The sequence below is a fragment of the Convolutriloba macropyga genome, chromosome 8 (assembly GCF_964194025.1).
Source record: "Convolutriloba macropyga chromosome 8, txConMacr16.3, whole genome shotgun sequence".
NCBI lineage: Eukaryota > Metazoa > Xenacoelomorpha > Acoela > Convolutidae > Convolutriloba > Convolutriloba macropyga.
Genome location: NC_134475.1, coordinates 60,115,743 through 60,133,301, shown reverse-complemented (window position 1 = coordinate 60,133,301; position 17,559 = coordinate 60,115,743). Strand labels below are relative to the sequence as shown.

The window sequence follows — 17,559 nt, the reverse complement described above, 5'->3', positions numbered from 1 at the left end:
TCTTGTGAATGACCATCTACGCCCTTTATCACACTTAGACGTTAGGTCATAAAGTTCTTAAAGGATTGACACGTTACCTTTTGCTGATAAAAAACTGATAAGGTTGAGTACAATTAGGAACAAGAAAAACGCTCAGAGAGAGATTTGCGAATCTGAAAAGCAGTGGTTTGTCAAAGAAATTAGTTATAGTTTGAGAAACGAAGTTAACACATGAGTTCAACTTTCCAAGGTAGAAAGAGTGTGGAAAAGCGATTAATTGACCTTTCCGATTAGGTTAAATTACTCTGACTTAGTGGAATCGAGATTCGTCCGACTTTTATAAGTTGTGTATAATTTTTAGTTTTGAATTACAGGATGATATTTGATGGTATTCAATAATTCTCTACTTCGTAATTACTTATTCTGGGATAATCCTTAGCTTCAATTCTTCGATGCAAAGAACCGATATATACTTTTTTGTTTTAATAGCTATATTTCAGTGAAGTATTACTTTCATTATTTGAAGAAAAATTAATTGTTTAGCGCATCAAATATCTTTTATATACAGCTTTGAGAGAGCACCGGGGACAACAGTCTATACTTAATTGTCAGGCGTACTCACTTTTCTTTGAAGAAGCTTTCAAATTTGATAGAGTTTTAGGCGCCAGCCAGTCCCCAGCTAGAAGCCTTCTAACGATAAAAATACAAAATTCTACGCAAGGGTACTAAAATAACTTTACAAGTTCTTACAAGTCAACCATCCAACTTATAAGCTCTAAGAAGTTTACCATTTGAGGTTTACCATACAAGACTCTTACAAATTATCCCTGCATATTGCCTAATCTCTGAAGAAACATGAGATCTTCGAAGGTGAATGTATACATATTTTTGCATCGGTACGTTTTTGAAAAAAAGGAAACATCAGAAATTTCGAAATTTTCAACTTATGACTTTTCTTGACCTTCCAAGTTCTTGATTTTTTCTTGGCGTTGTCGAATTTGAGGAAGGTTCCTTTGTGAGTTCCTTGTAGGGGGTCCATGTGGGTCCTTGTAGAGTTCCTTTACAGCATTTTTTTCTTTGCACACTCACGTAGACATAAGCACGCGCACACACCACACACGCACACACACAGACTCTCACACACACGGACACACACACACACACACACACACACACACACACACACACACACACACGAACACACACTATCGGAACTTTTTTACGGGCTCAGTTCTATGTGTAATCAGATCTAAAAAATGCAACTCTTACCGATTTTTAAGCTAACACAACTGGTTCGAAATCACAGACTTTATATCGGACCGCTTGTTATTTTTTGAGCTAAATTTCACTAGAAGCAAGTGAACTTTTTTAGCAGGAGAATTTGATTTGGTAATGACTGGCGATCCTCCATCATCACGCATGATGCTATAATTTTATGTTTACAGTCCAATCAAAACAGTCTCAGGCCAGTCAAGGTTTATGATTGTTTATGCCTTATAAATATTTGTTTCTCGATTGTTTTGGTATTATTTTGATATAGCCATTGTTAAACATTTCAAACCGTTGACAGAAAAAGAAAGAAATTCTATTCAAATATGGTGGTCAAAGCACTTTTTCTATTTACTTGGCTGTTAACGGGTGCGGCTTGCACTCGGCAGAGGCCGGAAGGAGATTATTTTATTCAGCACTTCTACAGTAGGGTTCTTGAGGCCCTGGATTTCATAATTCCCAATCAACTCTCTAATCTATCCAGGCAATGTCTGGATTTCAGTGATGCATTCTGCCTTCACCGGTACTTTACTGGAGGCCGAATCGAGTCTTCATTCAGGGATATTAAGCTCCTTTCCCCCCACTTTTGTAGGCATATTTTGGTCGGATACAAAAGTTTTAGGAACAATTTTTATTTGAACTAGCGTTTTTGAATAGAACAGAAATTCACAGCGCCAATTCAAGTTTTGAAGGCTTTGAAAAGTTTTCTCCCCGGAATTCCATATGACTTTCGGTAAGCCTAGAGTTTATACCTCATTTATTGCTCAGACCAACTTTAGTCAAGTTTTGCCAATCGATGTATTCATCAAAGAGAGTTGTAAGTGGCATCATTAGAAAGCTCGTCCAGCGTAGAATATAGAAAAATATAGATTTTTCTGAAATTCTTTTTTTACGGAGTTATCGGGGTTTAAAGTTCAAAGTGAACATTTGACTGATTTCCGTTGTATTAGTTCACGTTTTCCGTAATTTTACGCATTTTTTTGCACATTTTGTTGTATTTTTTATAAAATTGTTAGCATTGTTTATTTTACCTCTAAAGATAGAAGAGTGCTGTTGAAGTGTTTCAACAATTTTTTTGGCTAACATTTTTGATAAACATTTTAAAATTTTTTTTAGAATTTTTCATCAAAAATTGCTCAAATTAATCGTTTTTAGTCCCCCTTTGTTTGAATTTGCTGGACTAACACACCTTAAAAACTGCTTACGCAGTCATAGTAAACTCCATAGATGGCCAGTTTTAATTGTGCTTCCTTAGAGAGTGTTCTTGAATTAAAATTATGCCGGTGTTTTGATAATTTAACTCGAAAATCATCCTGAATGTATCATTTGTTTTTTAATAAAATGAATTCTTTGTCAAATTAGCCACATCCAGATTATTCGGAAGAGCTAGTTTTAGTTCAGCGTAATAGCAGGGCTAGAAGATTTGGCCTAATAGTTTTATTCACAGTACAGAAATAATTTGGATTGAATGTTAAAGACAAAACGGAACAAAAAACAAGAAACATTAGTGACTGTTCCGATTGGCTTCCTAAGGAGTTGCAAGGAAACCTAATTTAATTAGTCAAAAGTTTATGGTTTTTTTGATTTTTAAAATCACCTGTTTTTAAAATAAGCAATGGACTATTGAGTTTTGCAATTTTTTTCTCTTTTTTTAATCGTTGCTATAACTCAGCAACGACAGTTCGCATTGACTCCCTAATAGATTCAAATTTAATGTCTATTTTCATACATCTGAAGTTTCAGTTTGTGTCTGCAATTTTTTTCTCTTAAACCGACGACATAATCTGAATAAACAAAGACCTCAATGACTTTCCTTGGAGCAGTAAATGATTGCATTTAATGATGTCAGTCGATAGCTTTTTTCTTAGGACTTTAAATTAATTGATTTCGAACAGAAAGGTTTTTTAAACTTTGCTCTTTTGTTCCTTTGTATGTCTTATTGTTAGCCAGTCTCATTATTCAGAGGTTACATATCACATTATTGGTGTTCAAAAAATGCAAAGAATAGATTAAGGTTTTAACAGGTTTGGTACCGTTTTCTCGCAAATTTTAATTGAATTTTTGTTTCACTATGTAATTGTCTTTTGTTTTTGTAGATTTACGTCAAATTTTGGAAAATTACAGGTCTCAATGACTTAATATGAAGGTATGTTTGAAGATGAACCTGTTTACAGATTCCAGTCGATATCTGATGGTTTTCATTATTTGAAATTATTTGTTTTCAAAAATTTTAAACGTATTTTTTATTTGGCTTTTTTGTCTACTTGATGCTGCGTCTCACAATTTTTTTCTAATGAAGTGAAAATTATTGATTTTTGTTTAGGTTTAATTTGACTCTTCTTGACTTTGTATTTTAACGTTTTTTTTAAAAAAAAGACATTGAGATTTGGATGTAAATAATGTTTCTTGTTTTTAAATGACTCTATTGTTTGTTTGCCTTGTCTAATGGAAGGTGTCATCGGCCTTTTAATTTGGCAATACTTACATCACAAAGTGTTTTGAGTTGGAAGCAATTTTTTTCATACACTAATTATTTTTGAACAATATTTGTGTTTTAGAATGTTTTTAATCTCTCTCTCTCTCTCTCTCTCTCTCTCTCTCTCTCTCTCTCTTCCTCATTTGGTAAACAATTTAGCCAAAAATGTGGATGAACGGGGTGTGAATAATATGTGCGAACGCACATTACCGATCCTACTTCTAGGTAATAACTGACTTCAAAGAATACTATAACTTTAGTTATCTATTTGGACTTACTCTTTTACTTAGTACCCAACTTTCCTATTTAGGAAATAATTCGAAAAACGGGATTCAAAAACTTATGCGAGGAGTATGTTGGATGCCTTAAGATTTTCTCTTTATCTGAAGTGTGGAAAATATGTAAGAAATTTGCACAAATATTGTAGTGTTCAATTTACGTTGAAACAGTAGCTGAATTTTTTGAAAATTTTTCGGAATTTTGGAGGTGCTGAAAATTTTAAAAAGATATGATTAAAAAAGCACTGACTTTTTTTAAGAAACGAGTTGACACATGCCGAAAATTTTTTTATTAAGCTCAATCATCGCCTAAAACTAATTCGGCATGTTTCCTACATGTTGTTCAACATAATAATTTGCTTCTCAAAATCAATGTCTCAAATTGCTTTAATGTTTCAACTTTGAATGCTGGCGCTTCTCTTGCACCTCACAAAATGTTTACACTGAGTTAAATCAGTGATAATTTTTTGACATCATACAAGTATCATGCTAAGAAATTCACCATGATATGTATGATATCCTAAAGGTGCGTAAATTGACTGAATTTTGACCAATAAACGACAGTAAGTTAATTATGTTTAATGAAAGTGAGGGAAAATGAACAAACTACAGAGCTCCACTCCCATCGGACGCAAAAAATTTCACACAATTAATTCGCCTTCACTTCTTAGATTACAACATATTTTCTTTTTTCAAGCGTGATAGAAACAAGGGAGGCTGCTGTACCCACCAAACACAAACTTATCTCAAATATGGTCGGGGTTATGAACTTTCACCTCAAGACTACCTTGAAAGACTGACCAATTTTGCCAGTCGGAACAAAGGACTAATCCACGTGAAATCTGTTTACGTTCCAGAATTGTGTATGAACGTTATCATCAAATTGAGTTTCGGCCGAGGTGTTTTAATGTTTGCTGGAGGTCAACATGGACAACCGTTGGGCATTTATGCCCAGAGCGACCAAAGATGGCATATATTTGACAAAGAGCGAGTCACATCCTATCTCACTTTTAATTGGTTCAAGCAAAACGTGATATGTGTAGAGAAGCCAATTTTATGTGTTCGTTCTCCCTGATTTCGATCATCAACGATAAAAAATAAAATAGATAAACCTCTAAATATTGCCCATTTTAATTTAAATTTATTTCCCTACGTTTTTTGCTGAAAATTATGCAAGAAATGCATTGACAGCCGCTGAAAGAAAATATTTTTCTGCGGGTAAATCTTGCATAATAATCCGCTCAATCTGCTGTCTTTTATACGCTGCTGTTTTCTATGTAATTTCAGAACGTGTCAACAAGTTAAGATGATAATATTTAGGAGATAGCATAAATAGAAGATTTATACGCTAAGTTTTTTTCGGCGGCTGTCAGCGCATTTGTTATTTAATTTTCATTAATTTTAGCACTTAACTTACGCATTTTCAACTCTTTCCTTAATCAATTTGTACTTTTTTTGAATTTTCTCTGATTCCATACATACAGAAGTAGAACCGGAGCAAGACTAAACAGTTTTGCAATAGAACAGTCCAAATTAAAAACCGTTGGAAATCTGCAAAAGACTTATGAATTTTGTCAACTCTTAAGATAAGGCATTTATCGCAGTGGGAGTATATAGCCAAATTTCCTGATTGAATTAAAACAGGTAGCTTAAGTATAATTGTCTTCTTTCCTTAGATTTGATGAAAGTGTGACGTTTTTCAGTTGTGCTTTTTTTTTCAAAACTATGTGTTATTATTATAAAACAATGCAGTGTTTTGATCGATTGATGGCTTTATAGAATTGAAAAAGATAGAAGACCTTACATGCTGACTACGCTATGGTTAATAATGAGCAATAAGATCGCACGTAAAACTTTTATGTAAGGAATATAATGAAAGCGCTGAAATTCTCCAGTTTTCATAAGAGCTGAAATTATGTAAGAATTGTTCTAAATTTGAGGTGTTGAATTTATGTAAGGAATGTGTTGAACGATGTGCTGAATTTATGTATGGAATGTGCTGAAAGCGTTTAACTTGCGAATTTTGGAAGTATTGATTAAAAAATTGCTCAATTTTTGTAAAGATGTGTTGACAACTGCTGATAAAAATAATAATCAGAACATTCAGCGTCCAAAATTATACTGTCAACACATTCAGCATTTTCCTTAATAATTTCAGCACACTAAGCGCTTTTCTTACGAAATTTTCTCTTTACTCTGGCGCACATCTCGACCCGGGTCAGCTCGGTTAAGTTGTAACTGAATATATGACAGACTTCTGCAAGAACTTTAACTTTTACCCTCCCGGGTCGAGGGTTCAGCAGCTGTAAGCGGATATTTTTGTAAGAAATCTTTGTAATGTGCTGAAATTATGTAAGGTTCGGGCTGATTGCACTGAAAATTGATAAAAAGGTGCCGAATCTGCTGAGATAAAATATATAAGCAGATATCAGCGCATCTCTTGCATAAAATCAGCATTTGATTCAGCACCTTTCTTACATAATTTCAGCACTTGTAAAAATTTTAATTTTAGCGGATTCAGTGCCTTTCTCACATAATATTACGTGCAATTTTTTTGCTCACTATTGCTTATAACGTAGTCAGCATGTAGGCTCCTTCAACTTTTGCACTTATCAAGAGCCACTAATCAATCAAAACTCTGCCAGTTTTTTTGAAATGAAACTTCATTTTTTTGAAAAACAGACCGAGTGAAAAGCGTCAAACTATCACCATATGTAACGGAAGTAAGATAATTATACTTAAGCTAACTGGTTTCATTCAATCAAGTAATTTGGTTTTATACCTCAGCTGCAATAACTGCTTTATCTTAAGGTTTGACAAAATTCTTAAGTCTTTTGGCAGATATCCAACTGTTTTTAAGTTGAACTGCCCTAGTGCATTGTTTTTTAGTCTTGCACGGTTGCTTCCTCTGAATGTACAAAAAGAAAAACAACTCAAAAATTTCAACTTGTGCAAGGAAACCGCTGAAAATGCATACGATAAGTGATGATATTATGTAACATAAGTCCTGAAAGTTATGTAAGAAATGCGCTGACAGCCGCTGAAAAATTATTTTTTCAGCAGTTAGATCTTACATAATTCTCCACTTAATGTGCTGAAAAGTGCTAAAATTATGTAAGAAAGTGCTGAGAAATCAGCAGATTAAGCGGATTAATGTGTAAGACTGCTGTAACCCAGCTGTTCCCAGCATTTATTTTTGACCCTACGCAATAAAACGTTATTTTAGTGGGCTTATTGGGCATATGCCGTATAGCGTAATTTCAGAAAATATAAAGAATTGAGAGAACTAGATAGCGTGAAGGAGAGTATCTTCAACAGTACAGCTGATCTTACAAGACTAAGACGCATACTTTTGTACCTTTGTCAGCAAGTTAGGTGTTATCTTGGTCACAGGTTTTGTCCAGTATTTAGATCACTGAACAAACCTATCGGTTGCGACCAGTCTGAGACTTCTAGAATACTAACTTAGAGCTAACCAAGCGTACGAAGATATAACAAACATTTACAAACGTGAATAAAAGTATTTCAACTATAACTTTAAATATAATTCCTCCTTCCAATTATTCAACAGAATTTCCCATGAAATCGTCCCATGAAAGCAAAACATATAGAGATTTGTGGGCTTCCCTATTATATCAATTGAAAATTATTAGTGGTTAGAATGCGTTTAAATAGTTTCCTACACGAGATTTAAAATCACTACAAATAACCTTCACAAAAAATTACATTGTTGATACCAATATATTACCTAAACTTTAATGGTATACTATTAAAATTAAAAATATATTAGCAATTATTTACCAACATATTATTACCAAATATAATACCAATACATATATAATTAGGTGTATGATATATAAATAATAATATAATAATATATAATAATAATAATAATAATTATAATAATAATAATAATAATAATAATAATAATAATAATAATAATAATAATAATAATAATAATAATAATAATAATAATAATAATAATAATAATAATAATAAATTGTTTATGGTTGGTACAGACAGAATCAATATCATTAATTTTACAATGATTGCAAAAACAGAACACTATTGGGTAAATCAATAGCAATCGCACCAACCAAGAGCACACTATTAGGTCTCACTGACCTGTTTTCAAGTGCCTCTAGCGGAAAATAATTCACTGTCAATACCTGTTCACAAAGGGTAAAACAAATTGTTTGTTTTTAATAAATTAAAAACAAAAAGAAAACAATTACCATAATCAGTAGTTTTTTTATTAACTAAATATTGCTTCCGTTAGTTGCTCGTTTTCCAGTATGAAATTGTCTGAAAAGTTGTGTGCAACATTACGTATTTCGTTTTCATTAAGGTTTTTTATTTTGTCTACAAACATTGGTTCGATTATTAAAACTAGGTTTAATAACCTTCTTAACCCTGAATACAAACAATTTTTCACGCATGAGCGTTTACTAGTTGAGATCCTTTTAGACCGACTGCTTGAAAGGTTTTCTAGATCCTGACCACTCAACAAATTTGACAAAGATGCAATTTTGCATTCACCCCGAAGGATATTAATCAGAGTTTTGAAAAGTTCATATATGTGAAGTTCTCTGAGAGTGTAGAGTTTATATTCTTCTCTTAATGAGCCCAGCGATTCGAAAGTCCGTTTGTAGAAAATAATTTTAATTAAGGTTTTGTAAGTTTTTCCATATTTTTTAGCACAATTTTAGAAAATGAGCCATAGATGAGAACTCCATATTGCAATATTGACTTGATGTATGTTCTAAAAACTTGGATCATTTGGCGAGATGCTAAGGCTTTTCTGATCCTGTAGAAAGGGCAGGGAAACTTGACAAGGCGCTTTTCGATAGAGGATACATGATGTTGGAAACTTAATTGACAATCAATAGTCACACCTAAACATTTGTACTGCTTTACCGACTCAATCGCTTCATTACCGAAAAAAAAATTCCTTTTCAAACTGAATTTTTCGTCGACCATTAAAGAGAACGTTTTTTGTTTTCTTTGCGTTGAGGACTAGCCTGTTTTATTTTATCCAATCGTTTGTGTCTTTTAGTGCTAACTGATGATTGTTCAGTAGTTCTATGTTTATACTTCCTGTTTGAATTGCTCTGTCATCAGCACACAGTATAAGATCTGTTTCTTTTTGCATTGATTTGATGTCAGTAATAAGGAAAAGAATTGGTCCCAGTATTGACCCTTGTGGGACACCTGTTTTTACAAGTTTCAATGAAGATTTCTTTGTTCCAAATTGAATTTATTGCTTTCAGTTCTTGAGGAACGTTTCAATAAGCTTATATGTTTCCTTACGAAAACCGTAACAATAAATTTTTTTAAATAAAAGTTTGTGATCAACAGTGTCGAACGCCTTCCTTAGGTCAAGAAAAGTGCAGCAAGAAACATTAGTTCTGTTTGTCCATAACTGAGGAATCGTTTCCACCAATGTAGCAATGGCATCAACTGTGCTCCGTTTGCTCTGAAAACCGAACTGTTTTTCACTCAGTATGTGATGGCGATCGAGGAAATGTACCAACCTATTATAGATCAGTTTCTCAAAAACCATCCCGATTGTCGATAGCAAGGAAATTGGCCTGTAGTTTGTTGGCTCATGTTTGTCATCCTCCTTGCTACAACTTTGACAATCTTTAATGCATCAGGAAAATAGCTTTTGATAATGATTTTATGAAACAATTGTTCCAAACAGGTTGTAAGAGCATCAGATATTTTCTTTAGAAATTTGTAGTTTAGGCCATAGCAGTCTAAGCAGTACTTATGTTGATTTTTTTGCAGTACTTCTTTTATTTCCTTCTTGGTAATTTTGCTGAAAATGAAAGAATTGCTGTTTTTCGGAGGTAATTTTGTTTTATTGTTGGGTTCAATTTCAGACAAAATTTTTTTCCCAATACTCGCGAAAAAGTTATTGAAGTTTTCAACATGGTTTTGAGTAAAAAAATCTTGTTCTGTTTTTTGTGATTTTCCCATTAATTCGTTGTAGATGATGAAAAATTCTCTCGTATTTTGCCTACTTTCCACGTGTAATTTTTCTTGATAGAATGTCAATCTTTTTTTACCAATTTCTTCACAAGATTACTTTGTTTTTTGTATGCAAATTTGTTTTCTTCGGAATTTATTTCAATCATTTGTCTTCTTAGTTGTCTCTTTTTAGTAGTCTCTTTTTTATTTCATTATCTATCCAGCTTTTTTCTATAGCTGGGTTTCTTTTTTTTCATGGGACAAAATTTGTCTAGCGTTATCATGAGACTACTGTGAAGCTCAGAGATCTCTTTATCAATTGTTTTCATGGGGCCGGAGAGATTTTTTAGTTTTTCTCCTAGAAAATATTAAGCACTTTTTCATTCTCTAATGCTTTCCAATTTCTCGAAAAAGTGTTTGATTCTTTGCAGCTAAACTTAAAATTTGTGTTCAAAGTTGCTAGTACAGTGTGATGATCTGAAACATCCGAATGGTCCAATGTTATTTTCAATGGAATGTTAAAAAAAAAGAAGTCCAGGCATGATTTTGAGGAAGCAGTTTCCCTTGTTGGTGTTAAAAGTTTCGAATACCTAGGTTGTTTCCGTTATTAGGTTTCTCAAAAGCTTTTGTTTAATTCCATTTTGAATCATATTATTATTAAAACAACCACAAATAACCTGATGAGTTTCTGGTGGAACAACAAGTTCATCGAGATAATTATCTATTATCTGGAAAGTCTCAAAAGTTGTAGCGTTAGGTGGAATGTATACAAATGAAATTAATAGTTTAGATTTTTTCAGTTGCACCGAAACACTAATGATCTGCAGATTGTTTGTTGTTAGTTTCCTTTCTACTCGGTAACAAAAGGTTTCTTTCACATAAAGACCTGCGCCTCCTCCTCGTTTTTTTCTTGACACTACTAAGAGTGGATGATAACCATCCAAATTGAAAATTTCACTCGAATTCTGTTCCGGAAGCCAAGTTTCTGTAATGCAAACCAAGTCGGGTTTTAATTCCACGGTATTCAAATAAACATTAAACTCGTCAAAGGTTTGTGGCAGTAATCTCATGTTTAGCAGCAAAGCAAGATTAATGGTTCTTTTGTATAATTATGTAATATCATATTTAAAGATAAGAATACATAATAAAATTATAAAATATAAATATAGAGATACCAAATATACTACCAATACAAAATATTACCAATACATTACTCTTAGTATTAAATTACCCGGGTCGGGACGTGAGCGGGTGTCATCGGAAAATTTTGCAAGCGATGAGCTGAATGCGATGAAATTTTGTAAGGAATATGCTGAATGAATGTGCTGAAAGTTTTCAATATGGTTTTGAATAAAAAAAATCTAGTTCTGTTTTTTGTGATTTTCCCATTAATTCGTTGTAGATGATGAAAAATTCTCTCGTATTTGACCTACTTTCCACGTGTAATTTTTCTTGATAGAATGTCCATCTTTTTTTTAACAAGTTCTTCACAAAATTACTTTGTTTTCTGGATGCAAATTTGTTTTCTTCGGAATTTATTTCAATCATTTGTCTTCTTAATTGTTTCTTTTTAGTAGTCTCTTTTTTATTTCATTGTCTATCCAGTTTTTTCTATAGCTGGGTTACATTTTTTTCATGGGACAAAATTTGTCTAGCGTTATCATGAGACTACTGTGAAGCTCAGAGATCTCTTTATCAACTGTTTTCATGGGGCCGGAGAGACTTTTCAGTTTTTCTCCTAGAAAATATTAAGCACTTTTTCATTCTCTAATGCTTTCCAATTTCTCAAAAAAGTATTTGATTCTTTGCAGCTAACTTTAAAATTTGTGTTCAAAGTTGCTAGTACAGTTTGATGATCTGAAACATCCGAATGGTCCAATGTTATTTTCAATGGAATGTTGGAAAAAAAGACGTCCAGGCATGATTTTGAGGAAGCAGTTTCCCTTGTTGGTGTTAAAAGTTTTGGAATACCTAGGTTGTTTCCGTTATTAGGTTTCTCAAAAGCTTTTGTTTAATTCCGTTTTGAATCATATTATTATTAAAACAACCACAAATAACCTGATGAGTTTCTGGTGGAACAACAAGTTCATCGAGATAATGATCTATTATCTGGAAAGTCTCAAAAGTTGTAGCGTTAGGTGGAATGTATACAAATGAAATTAATAGTTTAGATTTTTTCAGTTGCACCGAAACACTAATGATCTGCAGATTGTTCGTTGTTAGTTTCCTTTCTACTCGGTAACAAAAGGTTTCTTTCACATAAAGACCTGCGCCTCCTCCTCGTTTTTTTTCTTGACACTACTAAGAGGGGATGGTAACCATCCAAATTGAAAATTTCACTCGAATTCTGTTCCGAAAGCCAAGTTTCTGTAATGCAAACCAAGTCGGGTTTCAATTCCACGGTATTCAAATAAACATTAAACTCGTCAAAGTTTCGTGGCAGTAATCTCATGTTTCGCAGCAAGATTAATGGTTTTTTTGTATAATTATTTAATATCATATTTAAAGATAAGAATACATAATAAAATTATAAAATATAAATATATAGATACCAAATATACTACCAATACAAAATATTACCAATACATTACTCGTAGTATTAAATTACCCGGGTCGGGATGTGAGCGGGTGTCATCGGAAAATTTTGCAAGCGATGAGCTGAATGCGATAAAATTTTGTAAGGAATATGCTGAATGAATGTGCTGAAAGTTTAGTTGCAGGCGCTGAATGTGCCGAAAAAAGATTTTCAGCACTTGTCAACGCATTTCATACAAAATTTCAGCACATTTTCAACATTTCTCATAAAAAAATCATCATTTCCCAAAACCACGAATTCAGCACTTTCCGCACATTCCTTACATAATTTCAACGCAAAAGTTCAGCCCAATTCTTACATAATTTAAGCACTTCAGAAAAAAAGAGAATTTCAGAGCCTGCAGCGCATTCTTTACGAAAAATATTACATGCAAGGTTATTGCTCATTATTGCCTACAACTTAGTCAGTATGTACGGTTCTTCATCTTTTGCAATTTGCTGGAGCCATTAACCAATCTAAAACCTGCGATATTTTTTGTGATGATAATTTATGTTTTCGAAAAACATAACAACTGAAAAGCGTCACACTTTCATCATGTCTAACGGAAAGAAGACAGATATTAAGCTACCTGGTTTCATTCAATCAGTTAAATTGGCTATACACTCCAGCTGCGATAACTGCTTTAACTTAAGAAATGACAAAATTCTTAAGTTTTTTCAGAATTCCAACTGTTTTTAAGTTGGACTGCTCTAGTGTAATGCTCTTTAGTCTTGCTCTGGTGCAGCTTCTGTATGCACAGAAGGAGAAAAAAATTCAAACAAAAACAAAAATTTTTGAGATAACTGCTGAAAGTGCAAAAATTGTGTGCGGAAAGCGATGAAACTATGTTAGATAGGTTGTGGAAAAACTGAAATATATGTAAGAAATGCGCTGACAATCGCTGAAAAAAATAAATTTTCACCGAATAAATCTTAATGTGTTGACACGTGCTGAAATTGTGTAAGAAATGTGTTGAAAATTCAGCAAATTAAGCGGATAATTATGTAAGATTTATTCGCTGAAAAAATTTTTTTTCAACGCTTGTCAGCACGTTTCTTTCATAATTTTTGTGAAAAATCTCGAACCGGGTGTACTTCCCCCATTAAGAGCTCTTCACTTGCACACAATTCATCTAATTCAATAAAACAAGAACACAACTACATTTTTTTACTGAAACTTTAATTCGCAGATTTAAAATGCACTGTTAGGGGAACAGTTGGTGCATTAGACGGTGCAATCCTATGTTGTAATGATAAACTGTTTCACAGTGAGACAAACGCACGCTTCTTCCATAATATCCGACCCATTAAATTTTAATTTCAAAAAGGAAAATAAATAGAACGTTTTTGACGAACTTATAAAATCTGCCTAGGCATGCGATTAACATAGAAACCTAGACAATGAAGACGCTTATGGTAAAAACAATCCACTCTTTCCTGTTCTAGAGCAAGTTCAGAAGCTAAAACTTACATAGATGAATCTGCTACAGATAAAGTGATGGATCTTGTGATCAGAAAGATTGAATAAATCTCAATTGTAGACAAAGAAGGCGTACAAGGCAAGAATTTTTTCGGGAAATGACCCCAGTGATGAGCGGATTCAAATCTTGCAAGAATCTTGCAGGATGATTCAAAATTTTCAATATTCTAATAAGAATCTTGCCAAATATCAATCCAGGCAAAAAAGCACATCAGGGTAGAGATGTTTTAGAAAACAACTTTGATGTAAATTAAATTGTTGTTTTTTAAACAAGTTGAAAAACGGAAATCGATGGACAAATTTTGGATGGTTACATTTTGGATCCAGCCCGGATCCAAAATTTAACCATTCTCCTCAATTTTGGGCTTTCAATTTTGAACTTCCTGAACCTTTTCGCTCGATTTTTGTTAGTTATTAATTAATTGAGATCTAAATCAATGATCTAATTGTTCTTGCGATCGGTGATTTAGATAGTTGAACCATGTGATGAAACTCAAATGCCTGAAATTACCTCACCAGTTGTCTAAACCTGTTCAATATCCTATGGCTTCAAATCAAAACAACTTAACACCGCAAAAATCAACACCGCCTACAGTTCGACAAGTAACAACAGTAGTATAAAAAAATAACTAGAACCTCAACGGTGGGGGGGGGGGGGGGGGGGCGGACACTTTTTTGGCAGGTGATTTCCTCGGCCCGACTACAACGGGGTGGAAATCACCTGCCAAGGAAATCACCTGCCAAAAAAGTGCCCCCCCCCCATTGAGGTTCTAATTATTTTTTATACTAACTTCAAATTCCCTGTAATCTTAACAAAAATTGCATAGAAAGGATTGAAAATTTCATGGACAAAAGTGTGTTTTCCGTTTTCTGAGATTTTTCATCAAAAAATTCACTGGCCTTGATTTTGCGCTTATTGCTGAATTATGGCTCTGAGTAGAAACCAGGCAATTACAGTACTAATCAATATCTTACAAAATTTTGATACGAATCAAACTGATCCGTGTATTTGAATTATATCACTGGAATAGAACTGCCGATTTTATATCAACATAAACAAGTACAAAAATCAAATAGGTACAAATAATCAAGAGCAGTGAAAGATACAACTTCAAAATAAAAACAAAAAAAGTTGTTAAACAATTATCCGGATAACAAATATGATAAACCTTTCACAAAAAAATGACAAACTATTTTCTAGGACAAAAATGACAAATCAAAGTAATCTGAACAACCATCGGCTAGTAAACAATAATATACTCACAAAAATAATACTGGGCTTCAGAACAATTAAAAACGGAGGTGAGCAAATTAGAGAAAAAAGCCCTTTTGTCTATAGTTACACCACATTAACACAATAACCCACAAAAGAACTATTCAAATCATTTTTCTTTTGGAGTTTAACAATAACAGGAATTAAGGCATCCCGGACTAAATGTCAGGTCTTAATCAGCACTGAAAAAGTCTTATTGCAAGTCTTGGATCAGTTCTGTATTAGAGTTCTGATCAAGTCACTTTTTGGACTTGGCACGTCTTGAATCAAGTCTTAAGATTTGTCTTGTCTTGGGCAAGTCTTGTCCAAGATTTCACACGTCTAGAAAAACGTCAAGAACAGCCGAAAAAAGTCAAAAGTCAAAAATGGGTCCGGAAAACGCCAATATTAGACGAATCTTGCAAGATAACCGTTTAAAAACAATCTGACAAGATATACGTTCTACTTGAATCCCAAAATTTTATATTTACGACATCGACATGAGATAAAAAACGATCAAAGGTCGCAATATATGCATCTTCGCATCATTTATAACATAATAATACACAACACATAATATTATTAATTATATAAAAATTATTTAGTTTTTTAAATAACTGCACTTTCATACAATAAGATAAGATATACAAAAATACATTACACTAACGCATTACTTTTGCTATTCCCGTGATCATTTTGTTATGCGCTAAAATAGCCGCATAGGCAAAGCTTTTTCTAAATGTGAATTTGAGAAGTTTCAGTAAGTGTATGTTTAGAACTGATGGCTCGTTATTCATTGAAACCCGGTAGTGCCTAGAAAGGCTGAATTACGAAAAACTTGCATAAAATTTATCGGAGAAAAAGTCAGAAATATGTAGGTAAATGGCTATAGTAAGCAGAGATACCGTTGTGGAACATCATAAGAGTCAAACAATAGAAAAAAGCAAAATTAAGCAAATTTAATTAACAATTAATCATCACGCAGGTGATGGGAGTGCAAATTGAAATGTTTTTCTCATCTAAAGCTTTAATGGTTGAACAATTTGAAAAAAAATATAAAATAACATAAACTAAAATAAACTAAGAGTTGTATAAAAATTTATAAATTAACACCTCATTTTTTTCCGGAAAAAATGGAAAAAAATTCTTTATATTAGTATTATCAAGTCTGCACATGAAATCTTTATCTTAGTAAGTTCTTAACAATGTTTTCTGATATGTGTCTTTTTTATATGTAGATAGAGGCAGAGAGAGTTTTGTAGTTTTTTTGATCCCCCATGTACTTGCTCAAAACCTCGTTATCTTGACAGTTCTGATTGAATAGTTGCTTAGGTTCCCTGGAAATTATTGTGACTTCAATTGAATAGATTTCATTATGCTGCTAAACATTTTGGATTGATCTTGGGAAAAAAATTGAGCTCATTTGGAAATAATCATTCGAACTCAGCTCTAGCGAAAAATTAATATGGACTAGAAGTATACAAAATATGTCAAAGATTAATTCTTGTGAAATTTTCTTTGAAAATTGATGAGCCGATATCCCCAATTTCAGAGTGTCTTTTGCTATCTTTTCCGGAAAAAACTGAATGAACAGCTTTCAAAAGCACAAACACACACACACACACACACACACACACACACACATATATATATATATATATATATATATATATTCATATATATATATATATATATATATATATATATATATATATATATATATATATATATATATATATATGTGTGTGTGTGTGTGTGTATAGCTACACAATATAAGAAAAATAGCTTTTAATCAATACTGAGCAATCCTTGATGTTAATGACATAAAATTTAACTAAAATCAATACTTTTAAAACCGCTCTGCCTTGCTCATATTCGTAAGCGGCAGTGCTTGCTTTAATTCCAAAATAGCGTTAAATGGAATTAGAGCAAAACAATGCCACTAGTTACTAAAAAATCGACTTCGAGTTGCAAAACTAAGAATTAATGTCTTCGAAGGCCTGTTTCAAAACGTATAGTCTTCTGCTGTTGTTAGTTGTTTTTTATTTTAAATCATGCATATTCGAAAATGTTTTTCAAGTTTTACTGCAGTGAAAAATTGGTTATTGGTCGGGATTTTGAAAGTTCATTGTTTTTCAGATTTTATGTGCTTTTACTTTTACCACTTAGTTTAAAAGGTGGGCAGTTAATTGAGCTCTACAATTAACAAGAGAGATAATTGTTGCTCGCTCACAAATGTTATCACAAAAACTATGAATAAGTCTGAATAAAAAAACAA

At 32.8% G+C, this 17,559-nt stretch overlaps 1 long non-coding RNA gene across 1 annotated transcript; it reads left to right on the top strand.

Annotated features, from left to right (window-relative positions):
• Nucleotides 1-1,515: 1,515 nt before the first annotated feature.
• LOC142344232 (uncharacterized) lies at nucleotides 1,516-5,154 on the top strand. The gene is made up of 2 exons (XR_012759255.1): nucleotides 1,516-1,771; nucleotides 4,816-5,154. It is a non-coding gene; the product is annotated as an uncharacterized LOC142344232 (long non-coding RNA).
• Nucleotides 5,155-17,559: the final 12,405 nt, after the last annotated feature.